Raw genomic sequence first — 10,653 nt, forward strand, 5'->3', positions numbered from 1 at the left:
GTCAGTCCGGGAGAGCGCTCTCGGTTTGTACCCCGAGACCCCGTCGGCGTTGGGGACCGGGACGGGCCATAGGCTGACTTGCGCGCAAGCCCGAGCGGAAGCAGCCGGGCAGCTTCGCCGGGTCTCGGCCCGAAGGAGGCTTGCCCGGACCGCGCCCCCACCGTCCCCAGCACTGCTCATCTTGTTGCCGAGCCTGTCGCGGCGTCGGTTTGCCTTCCTTACCTCCAGACAGTGCTTCACGTGGCAGGGACGCAATCAGTATTTTTTTGATGGGTGATTTCATGTCATTTGATGTATGACTCATTGTGCGACTGACCGAGATGTTGAGCTTCAAATGGATTCTGTTTCTCAGGCCAGTTCTTGAAGTGTCACCACGAACAACGTGTTATCAGCTAAACAAACAAACAAAAAAAAATGGGGTTGCGATCAGTTGAAATTCCGATGCATTGAGTCAGTGAAGGTTACCTCCTAAATTAGAAAAAGTTATTTTACAGCTGGAAAAGGGGACACGGAAGAATTTAAAGATTGCCACCGGTAGAGGCAAGTTCTGGAGCGACCCTGTCCAGTAGGGTAGCCACTAATCATGAGGGGGTACTGAAACTGATTAAATGAAATGAAAACGTGGGTGTTTTCTTCATTCAGGCTGTGCACATTCAAGTCCTCAGCAACCACGTGTAGCTAATGGTTACTTGGTTGGACAGTGCAGATTGTGCAGCGCATTGATTGCCAGCATCATTGAAAGTTAGTGTTGGATCTAGAAGATGGGCAGGGTAAATTTGCCCTCTGTTGGTAATTCAAGCCTTGTAGAGTCATAGGTAATCCCATTAGTCCTCCAGACACAGATAATGCTAATGCATTAGATGTATTTATTAGCATAAGCTCTACCAACAAATAATTGAGTGCCTGCCGCATATATGGCTTTTGTTTAGGTGGTGGAAGGACTGTTAACAATTATCAAGTAATGAAGAGCCAGGCAGCTCTGCATGTATTCTCTTTCGTGTGTGTGTGTGTGTGTGTGAGTGTGTGTGTGAGAGAGAGAGAGACAGAGAGTTCTGTCATTGAGTTGTGTCTGACTTCTTTGTGACCCCATGGACTGTAGCTGTCAGATTCCTCTGTCCATGGGATTGTCCAGACAAGAATACTGGAGTGGGTAGCCATCTCCTTCTCCAGGGGATCATCCCCACCCAGGGATTGAACTCTGGTCTCCTGCATCGCAGGCAGATTCTTAGCCATCTAAGCCACGAGTGAAGCCCATTGTCTTACTGATGTCTGTACAAGTTGATGAGGTCGCTGTTTATTAATGTTTCCATGTTTTAGATGAAGGCACTGAAGCTTTTGTCCATGATGACAGAGCTCCTAAGCCCTGGATCTAAACCATTAGGCCATACTGCCTCTTCTGGAGGCAGAATAAAACTGTCTGCCCTCAAATACCTTAGAATCTGATACAGGAAATACAGACATGTTTTAATAAGTTGTATGAGAGAGAATATGATAAATGCCAGTGGATTCTGAACAAAATCTAATAAAATCAAAGGAAAAATAACCTGCTTGTTTTCTGCTGTTGAAGTAAAGCTTTAAGAAGGTCAGGTAAAAGTAGGATATCCAGTAATGGAAGTGGTTGAGAGCAGGATACATACCAGCCAAAGAGAAAAAGTGAAATAAGCAAAAGCATGAAGATTATTTTAATCCTCCACAAGTGCAAATAAGTCATACTTCCCTGGTTTCACCTATCTAATGACCAGACTGCCATGCTGTATCAGTCATTTGAACTTCAAAAACAGATTTGGTAGTGGAACCAAATGAATCAGACTAGTTTACTGATAGGCATAATTTTAACTGAGTACTGTATGGTTCTATTGTATATAATTAGATACATAGAATAACCATGAAAATGGTTATTCCATTTCCATTTCCATTTCCATTACGAGGCTAACCAACGTAAAACTTTTTCTTTCTTTGCTGATTCACCGGGTTTGCAAATCAGCATCCTCTGATGACAGTCTCCTATCAAAGTGCCATGAGTTCTTTTAATCTTTGTCGTCACACTCAGGGTTCTGTGACGGAGAGTGGTTTTCCAAGCACCGTCTCTTCTTGCTGTGGAATCCTTTCCAATTTGAGTCCTCAGTACCAGTCGTGGTTTAAGACTCATTCTGCCACCACCACTGCCAGCAGGGGGAGACCTGCTCCTTTAAATGCTACTCTTGCTGCTATTGCTGCTAAGTCGCTTCAGTTGTGTCCGACTCTGCAACCCCATAGAGGGCAGCCCACCAGGCTCCCCCATCCCTGGGATTCTCCAGGCAAGAACACTGGAGTGGGTTGCCATTTCCTTCTCCAATGCATGAAAGTGAAAAGTGAAAGTGGAGTCGCTCAGTCGTGTCTGACTCTAGCGACCCCATGGACTGCAGCCTACCAGGCTCCTCTGTCCATGGGATTTTCTAGGCAAAAGTACTGGAGTGGGGTGCCATTGCCTTCTCCGAAATGCTACTCTTAGGGGTTTGCAAAAAGGCTTCTTTTCCTTTCTGCCCTCACAGAGTGCCTGCCACACAATGGAGGTCAGGAACTGCACCTCTGCTCAGCCTTCTTTCAGACCATGTGAGGATTTGAGTTTTCAGTCCTACATAGGATGCCGCAAAGAGTTAACTTTGTGCTGAGTTTTATTTGAAGATATTTTCAAGTATCCAATCTAGTATATAATTTGCAATATAAGTAATTCTTTAATACTTACTTTAACAAAGTTGAATTTAAAATTAAAGTTATTTAAAATTAATTAAAATAGTGAAATAGCAGTGAAGGTATTCAAAAGATCTAATTTCAAATCCCAGCTCCTATTGATACCATTTTACAAAGGATGGGACATTTCAATATCTTCCCTCACATAAGACACAGGAAAGAAGATAGGCCATAATCTCACAAGTCAAAAACTGAATAATTGCTGCTTTATGAATTCTCATTGCTATTCTTATTTTTCCAGTTTTGCTGAGGAGCAGTGAAAACACCACAAGGACTGGCATTAGTTCTTGAAGCAACACTCGAGAACCATCTTTTTTTTTTCCCCTTGAACCTCAGTTTGGCCATCTGTAACAGTTATCCTGAATCTGGCATTCAGCGTTACTGCTGACCACAGATTTTTGAAGAGGATTTGATGGAATGGTGGTTATGTGTGTGCCCCCAGAGTCCCACCACCATGGTCAGTGAGCGGAGAGGAGGGGGATGTTCCAGTCTGTGTGTGGGGATGGCAACCAGCAGGTCCTGGGCTGGCAGAGGCAGAGATGAGTGACAGCAGGATGCATATTCCATTTTTCCTCAAGAATCAACTGCCTAAGCCCCCACCATCCAGGTTAGTTCTCAGCTCATATTTTTAGGGCTATCTGGAAGAACAGAGACAATAGAAGGACATCTGGGTTACAGTCATGGTGTCAATATACTAGGCATGGGTTTTATTTCAGGGACAATGGAAACCTCTCCCACAAAGCTCCCCATCTTCTTGCCCAAACCTGAAATTCCTCAAGTATAAGTGCTCAACCTGCAGCTGCTCTAGAACCCAGGACAAATTCTCTCATCATAACTGACACAGAGTGCTATTTCCAGACACTGTCCTAAGTGACTTGCCCAGATTTACTCCTTTAATCCTCCCACAGTCCTGTGACATGGTTGTGGTATTGTTCTCGTTTTACAGAGGAGACTAAGGACAAGAGGCCATGTCACTTGCCAAGGTCACGAGTGGTAAGCGGTGGAGCAGGAATTGAATTCTGAAGTCCTTGCTTCTGGCCGCTCTGCTAGGCTGCGTGTTTGGTGGAAATGGTGCTACCATGCCCTTTCCCGCTGTGCTGAGCAGGAGACCAGTGGGGAGCAGAGCCCGAGGCACTTGGTCCAAGCACTTGTGTGGGAAAGGATGCCAGGAGTGGAGACTGGGCACCATAAAGGCAAAGTCTGCAGAAAACACCTCCAGCTGATCCTCTCTTTCTTTCACTCTGCACATGGCAGAGAGATTTCTTGTGTGTGACAGGGTATATGCTGATTTCAACCCACACATCTTTCCAAACCACTCAGCAGCTGCCTTTTGCTTGTTTTATCCCCTATCTAGAATCTTTCCAGTGGAAAGGTTTTTAAAGTGTCATCTCCCCTCACTGAAGATGAAGTCTGTGATTTAAACTCACAACTTTTTCTCTGGATGACTCCGAAAGCTGTTCAGTTGTCCCTTTGGGTAGACCAGTTTGACTTTAGAAGTTCTCCTTGGCCTTGTATCTTCCCTCCCTTCTTGTAAACAGCTTTCCAATCACAACTGAGTTCCCCACCGTGGGCTCACCAAAGACAAGAAATACAGGCCAGCACAGCAGAAAGCCAGACAGAGCTGTGCAACCTGACACTCCAGTAGTAGGAAGCTGGCTAGAGAGCCCAAGATAAGAGGCAGCCTCCACGTAGACATCAATCACTCTTGAAATTGAACGCTTTCTGTGTCTTGTGGCTTGATCTAAACTGGTTTGCACTGTAATTTCTTGGGTACCCATCTCCCCCACTGGGTCTAAGCTCTTTCAGGGCAGGGATTATACTGAATGTTTTTCTCCTACAAAGCAAGTTCTTCATAGTAAGCATTCAACCAACTTGACATCAGGGGGACCCCAGGTTCCTGAAAAGTTGACAATGGGCTTCCATATCACTGACTGGACTTCAGAGAAGGAAGACACCGCCAACCAGGATGGTGAGGGGTTTCCAGGGCCTCTGGTGCAAGGGTTGAATGGTCATGCCTTTTTATTTTATTTTGTTGCTCCACTCTCTCCCACCTCCAGGCCTTTTGCACATGACTGTATGTGTCCTTTTGAGAGGCTGGAGTGAAGGTGGCTGCTCACGGGTTTTGCTCCACACTTGTGATTCTGGCAGAGAAATTCCAGAACCTTGTGATTCTGGCAGAGAAATTCCAAAACCTTTGTTGCTCGTGCTGCCTCACCTCACCGCATCCCAGTCTTTGGAGGGTCTGTTGTGCATTTGCTCAAAAGTGCCCTTGAATTCTCCCTCACTTTCGATTTGGCTCGTGGCTGACTTATTTGGAATCCCATGAAGCACCATGTAAAGACTGGTAGTCAGAGATGACGAATGCCATGGCTTCTGTTTGCAGATGCAGAAATGCCCCCGAACTTCCCCACCAGTACTCCCCTTTCCAGCACCAGATAGGCTGGTGAAGGCTAAGGCCTTCACTCCACATGGGTGGGCCAGCTTGGCGTCAGTCAGCATCTCAACAGGCTGGATAAATCAGGATGGCACAAGATGTTGGGTTCAAGCCTTGCCCAGTTGTTCATCAGAACTACCTGGTTGATTTTATCTCCAACTGATTACCTGATCCCAGGGTCCAAGATCTTAAATCTCAAACTAGAGACTGAAAAACAAGAAATTTCCTAAAAAAAACTTAAGCATTAGTATCATATCTGTGGGAACAGGGAGTAGACAGATATCCTTTTTTTTTTTAATTTGGGGGAGTGGTCCTTTTGAAATTCATATGAAAAAGATGAGTACTCTTAGACTCCCAAATCTGAAGTGGCATTTAAATTGAAGCCCTTTTCTTAATGTCAGAGACGCTTTCTGACATTCCTTATACATTCTGCAAAGCTTTATTGGATTTTTCAGTCTATTTTAAAGACTAGGATGTCTGTACCTACAGCGGAGTAAGGCAGCTCATTTGCCTAAAATGTCTGGGAAATCATTCCAAAGAAATTACTGAGAGTATTCTCTTCTGATATAAAAGAGTAAGGTTTATTCACCCAGAACTTGGGTTTCTTTGAGATGTTGAGTGTCCCTTTTAAGACTTAAAGGCTTCTTTTATTCAGTAAGATTTCATCCCAGCTGGAGTCATGGGACCCGCTGATCTGGAGCCCTTATTGAATTGACAGCATCCACATGCAGAATTTCAGGGCTTTTGGTCCCCTGCTTTGTGGACAGGGATAACAGGATCACCCACAGGACTTACCCACAGGGTAAATCCAAGAAAATTCACTGGATGTCTTGTGCTAATAGTTTAACGAAATTCTCCCTCCAGCACTTTCTGACAGGGCCTGGGGATTTTCTCCAGTGTTATCACATTTCGGGAGAGATGGTGTCATCCAGGTGTAGGTGTTCTTGGCCGTCCTTTACCTATTGTCTCCTCAAGTCACATATAGCCGAGAGAGCAGATGACAGGTTCATCTGTATTACACGGGGAATTACCAAGTGGTTGCCTGGCAACTCACGCAGCACAATCAGCATGGTCTCTGTGGTAGAATGTAGAGTGGTTGACTTTGCCTTTCGAGAATGTCTGTTTGCATATTTCTTTTGGGCTTCTGGAAAAAATAGGTCATGTTTTCCTGGATTTGAGGCTATTAAAATGGACTTCTGTACTGCTTTACAGCACAGAAATTTAGTATTCATTTTAAAGCAGCCTGTTATTGTCAGAAATGACAACGATCTGATTAAATCATTAATGCAGCAATTGCATCAATTAAATTCAGTTCAGTAAGCATCTTCCATGTGCCAGCTACTATGCTAAATACTGTCAGGAGTTATAAGGATGAACAGGTATGGTCCCTGTCTCTGGGAATGTGTGTGTTTAATTGATGTATAGAAATCATTTGTTTACACATGTGAGACAGCTGAGATGGATATGTAAAAGGAAGGTATTGTTATTTGGAAGAGTTCCTTAGTGTTTGATCAAAGGATTTTTCCCTTTTATTTAGATTCCTTCCTTTACAGCTTACAGCTGCAATCAGTTCAAAAAGCTGCAATCAGTTCGAAATCACTTTTAAGACAGAGCTCTTACTGGAATCTCAGTAATTAGCAGCTTTTAAACAGCTCTTTTGGAGTCTGACCCCACCAGTGTTGTCGGGAGGACGGCGCTGCCCTCTGTCTGCACTGCCATCTTCCCGTGTGATTGCTGCTGAGGCGTTCACAGCGTGCCCCCACTCTAGTTGACACATTTCCGTTATAAGAAGCCACTTGCTTTTCTTTGTCTACAGTGCCATCAGCCTCCCTCCACCTAAGGAGGGACTTTGGCGTGTTCCAGATCTTGCATTAACGAGTCTTTGAGCTTGACCCCTTGAGCGAGGTCTTTCCCATCTGGTAGACCATGGCTAGAGAGCACCCGGGTTTGACTAGCCCCTTTCCCTGGAGTTGATTCTCCTGGGGGATTGATTTGGCATCTTTTCTTCCCCAGGAATCTGCCAGGCCATGGAGTGAAAGATCTGTCGGTTGCAGCACTGGTGCCCAGCCCGGCACACACTCACTGGCCACCCCTTCTGAATGGACTCGGAATCCACAGATGAAGGCGGTAGCTTCCGTGGGTAGCTGTATTCTGGCACCAGAAATGTCCCCCCGCCCCCATGTTTTGTGAACCCACTTGCGTTCCACATCCCAGGCGGGACCGGCAGCTTGCTCATCTCTGCTGCCCAGTTCCCTCAGACGCTTTGCCATTCGTGAGAAATCACTCAGACCTAGACTTCCCGTCTTCACACAGAGCGCCTGACCTTTGCTTCCAGACCCAACGTCAAGCAGAAGGGGACGCCAGGAAGGGGACAGAGGGGAGAAGGGCAGTAAGTGAGCCGGCACTATACAGATGTTTTCCTGATGCTTTCTTGTTGCATCCTCTGGGCAGCTTCTGTAGCTCTTGGCGGCCCATTCCCCAGGTGAAGCTCAGACGTGTGAATGCCTACTGCTCTAAGGAGCCCTGATGTAGCCTCCTGTCTCCAAGCACCTTTTCACTTAGGATCAGACCAACCAACATTCACTGTGTGCATTGTACCTCCTGAGGGTCCAAGGACACATTAAAGACCAGGACACAGTCTCCACCCCTGAGAAGTTCACAGCGCAGAGTTGGTAAGTGCGATAATGAAGATGCTGAACATGGACAGAAGACCAGTGAACTCAGGAAGAGGGTGGGAGTCAGGAACAGAGAGAGTCAGTTCAAGATCTGGAAGGTTAGCAGACAAACGGAGGCCTCTCTGTTTACCTTTCAAAATGGGCCTGGAGCAGGGTCCCTTTTAACAGCCTTCGATGTTGGGAAATCCTTGACTTCTTTAATCTACCTCATCCACATTGCAGCCTACCCCACAGGTCTTCTCATTCCAACTTCAGCTGAAACAGCAAAAACCTTTGCCTCATCTCCTGATCATTTAGAAACCTTTAGCAATCTGCTGCTCTGCCCTAACACAGAAAAGAGTTACTTTTTTTCCTTCCGGCCCTGAGCCCTAGGATTCCCCCAGGGGGAATCGCACAGTGTGATAAGCTAGTGATTGCACTGTTTTCATCAGTCACATTTTTACAAATAGGTAGACTCATTCATGGGAGAAGGCGATGGCACCGCACTCCAGTACTCATGCCTGGAAAATCCCACCCACAAACGGAGGAGCCTGGTGGGCTGCAGTCCATGGGGTCGCGAAGAGTCGGACACGACTGATCGACTTCCCTTTCACTTTTCACTTTCATGCATTGGAGAAGGAAATGGCAACCCACTCTAGTGTTCTTGCCTGGAGAATCCCAGGGACGGGGGAGCCTGGTGGGCTGCCGTCTATGGGGTCACATAGACATGACTGAAGTGACTTAGCAACAACAACAGCCCACCAGAGAAGGGGGAGGGGAATCAGGGCCGTCAGCCAGTGGGAGAATTGCTCTTGGAAGAAATCTGCTCTGTAAGCATATTTCACGGCATCTTTACTAAAGATGGGATGTTCAAAGTTGAATGGCACATAGAGGAAAAGAATAAAGTGCAGTGTTTCACAGCAGCGCGTCAGTAGACTTCACCAGCCTAGGGTGCCAGTGAGTTCACAATGACATCCAGACTCAATCTTGCCAGCTCTGAGCCCCTCTGGAAGGTCTGTAGAAGTCCCTGCTTATCTTCTGTCCTGTCAACTCTTCCTCAGTCACTTCTGGAGGCCCCTGAGGTGTCTCCCGAGGAGACGGGGTTAGATCCACTTTGCTGTTCCATTGTGACCTCCCGCTGATGGTCCTACTCTTCACAGCCCCTTGGATAGAGTACCTAGGGACCTCCCTAATGGTCCAGGGGTTAAGAGTCGGCCTGCCAATGCAAGGGACATGGGTTTAATTCCTGGTCTGGGAGGATTCCCCGTGCCATGGGCCACTGAGCCTGTGTGCAGCCCTACTGAAGCCCGTGCACCCTAGAGCCCATGCTGCGAAACAGTACAAGTGACTGCAGTAGGAAGCCCACACATCACGACCAGAGCAAGCCTGCATGCAGCAACAGAGAACCAGTGCAGCCAAAAATAAGATAAACAAGATAAATGAATAATTAATTTTGTAAAGAAGTGCACCTCATCAGCGTGTGTGTCTTCAGTAAGAACACTGTTCTTAGAGCGATCACTCCTGTTGCCTGGGGATGCCGTTCTCTCCTGGGGCCACTACACCACCAAGTTGCCAAAGCGGAGGGCGGGATAGATCTATAGGGAACCAATGCCCTTCTCACTGATCTGTTGCCCTTTACAGCCCGTGTGCCCTAGCAGAACCGCTGGTATCTTTTAGTTGCTCAAAGTCTCACACGATTACTTCTCTCACCATCTATCAGGCTAACTCTTTCCTCCCTGGGGCTGGAGACAAGTCTCTCAGGCAGGATGCAGGATGGCAGCTCCATCAGTTCCTTCCCTTACTCTGACCTTCCTCCCCAAGGAGCTCTGCACCCAAACAAAACAACCCCACAAAGCAAAAGGAGTAAAACTCAAACCCTCTACTTCAATAAAAATAACAAAACTGTGCCAACTGATGCAAACAGATACTAATACCTGGGGTGGAGGTGGAGCGGGGAAGTTGGTGGTGTTCTGTAAGCTCCCTCCCAGAATTAACAAAAGCCAGGAGTACTGATGGAGAAGGCAATGGCACCCCACTCCAGTACTCTTGCCTGGAAAATCCATGGACAGAGGAGCCTGGTAGGCTGCAGTCCATGGGGTCGCTGAGGGTCGGACACGACTGAGTGACTTCACTTTCACTTTTCACTTTCACGCATTGGAGAAGGAAATGGCAACCCACTCCAGTGTTTTTGCCTGGAGAATCCCAGGGGCGGGGAAGTCTGGTGGGCTGCTATCTATGGGGTCGCACAGAGTCGGACACGACTGAAGTGACTTAGTAGCAGCAGCAGCAGGAGTACTGAGGCTTTTTTGTGTAACTTGAAAATAAAGTAAAGATTACCCACCCCATTCTTAAAGGTCCCTCTTGTTTCCATGGGATGTAATGCATGAAAGTGGCTATCTCATGGGCAATTGATGAGGGTGTCATTTAAGAGAAATTAGCAGGACTTCCCTGGTGTTCCGGTGGCTAAGACTCCAAGCTCCCCTTGCAGGGGGCCCAGGTTCGATCCCTGGTTGAGAAATTGGATCCCACATGTTGCAACAAAGAGTTTGAATGCCGCAACTAAAGATCCTGCAGGCTGCAATGAAGAGAGAAGATTCCTGCGTGCTGCAACTAAGACCCAGTGCAGCCAAATAATTTTTTTAAAGAGAAATTAGCAATGGTGGCTGTCAAATGGGATTCTTGCTCTACAAGAATTTTGATTGTAGACTGGAATCATGTTTCTCTAAAACAACAACAACAAAAGCCAACCAACACAGAGCAAAACTATTTAGATCCAGGTAATGCAAAAGACAAAGACAGAAGTGGAATTTTCCTGAAAGTAGACTTCATGGTATG

This window comes from Bos grunniens, chromosome 10 (assembly GCF_055505025.1).
Source record: "Bos grunniens cultivar Pamir isolate PY7600 chromosome 10, Bosgru_T2T1.0, whole genome shotgun sequence".
Classification (NCBI taxonomy): domain Eukaryota; kingdom Metazoa; phylum Chordata; class Mammalia; order Artiodactyla; family Bovidae; genus Bos; species Bos grunniens.